Below are 2030 nucleotides of genomic sequence, written 5' to 3'. Positions count from 1 at the left end.
TTGGGTTAGCCTGTTGTTGAGAACACTTCAGATCTGTAAAGCTTCAAGAATAATAACAGTACAGCTGTAGTCATTAAAACTTGGTAATTAGGGGGACTTTGGGATTTTTCTCACCCAAATGACTGCCCACTTCCAAATGTGGTGTGAAATTCCAGAGTCAGTTACCACTTATAATGAAATAACAGTATTTTCTCATGAATTATGTAAAATAGCAATTCATATAATATGTAATCAATGTCTGTCGATATTCCTGTCATTCTCAATGACATAATGTCATATGTGACAATCATGTTTGATTAGTCCTAACTACGAACACAGCTGATTTGTAAATTATACAATTACCTAAATAACTAGGCAAATTAGATGTTGCATAATCATCATTTAATTATGTCAAGCATCACCTAAGCTACATACTAAAAAGCAAGACAATCCGTCGACCTATTCTTGAGTTATCCCCGAGCAAGCTTTTTTTAAATAAATGCCCTAGCAGTTCCAGAACAAGAACAAAGCTATCTATGGTATTCAAAATTTAATAGTAAGGCTAACATGTCCAGATCACAAGCTAAAAGAAAATAACTTGCATTATAACTGTAATCTAGTACATGTACATATATTCTAGCAAACATGCAAGCCATTAAATCTTTAAAGTAACCAGTCCTCCATACCTTATTGGGTTATTCACAGGTGAGTGCTGTAGAACAAACTCTTCTGGGTGCTTCTCCCAAGTTGTGTCAGTCTGTCAAGGAGTACTTTACAATGAATTGGCCTCCCAAGCTAAAAAAGATCATGTTCATAGCATGAAATAGCAAAAAAGTCCCATTTTACACAATTTCAGGTGCTGTAATTATTGCCAAACAAACAATGTTCTGTGGGCATGTGTCCTAGGATCCCCCATACTACTCTCGATCCAAGAAGAGGTTTGGGTTTTGGGTTATTTTTGGCATGTTTTTAGGCTTTTTTTATCAGGGTTTCTTTTTTTGCACTCATTTTTTTTCACCCCAAGCCAACGTTGGGTTCGGGTGAAAAACAATTCCAGTGCAAAAAAGAAACCCCCGATAAAAAAAGCCAAAAAAATACTAAAATCCCTAAAATCGTAGACAAACTTATACTGTCTGTTCTTATGTATATAAAGTTTTAATAAATTAATATTAACAATGTGTTAAGGTCAATTATAGGACGATTAACTGAAATGCCAAATATTATAATTGTAAGCTTGACTGTTGTATCAATATATGTTGTTTTCCCGAAGATTCTACATCCCCCAGAAATTTCACAACAGTGGCAAAAAATATGTAAAGGTGTTTCTTCTTTTAAATTACAATAGGAACATAACAAGTCCTCTGCTAAATTCCATCTAAAGTATATAACTTGTTTTTGAGAGCAAGAAAGTATACTGGAATGCTGTTACATAGGAGTCGTTTTGGCCAGACTTACTGCAGCTGTGTGTAGCTAATGGCAGGTTTAGAAAAGGTAAGCCCTCGCCTCAATACAATAAAAAAAATACTAAATACCATCTTTTTTCACAACTCAAAGAATCTGACACTGATAGATATGATAGATATAAAATGATGACTTACCGAGAAACAGTGTCCTAAAGAAAGTTTTCTGTATCCAGACACAAGCTCCTGTAGATTGTTCTTAGAAGTCGTCCCAGTCAAGCCAAGGAAGTCCTGTGGCGTGTTGTACCTGGTGTGTCCAACTGTACAACTGTGCGGTTTGTTCCCCAGCTAATATTATATATATATGCTCACACAGTTTCTGCTCCCTCAAGTGAGTAGAATTAGATTTTAGCTTGTTGTGATTCTCCATGTTCCAATGAGTCAGACTCTAGGCTGTGAGTTTAGAAGAGATGAAAGTCAAGTTCTGATGTTGCCATACCAAGTAGGCCGCGTAGCTAAGGTGAGTAATTATTGCTGCGTTTTCATTAACGTACAAAGCCACATGATTTGTAACTGATCATTTTGACGGAATGGTGAAGATTATCGTAATCCTGATTGCGTAGAACCCTTTGTAGCGTGTGATTCACTTTT

Source organism: Branchiostoma belcheri, unplaced genomic scaffold (genome assembly GCF_001625305.1).
Source record: "Branchiostoma belcheri isolate BF01 breed outbred unplaced genomic scaffold, Haploidv18h27 scaffold16, whole genome shotgun sequence".
Classification (NCBI taxonomy): Eukaryota; Metazoa; Chordata; class Leptocardii; order Amphioxiformes; family Branchiostomatidae; genus Branchiostoma; species Branchiostoma belcheri.
Note: the sequence above shows the minus strand (reverse complement) of the source record.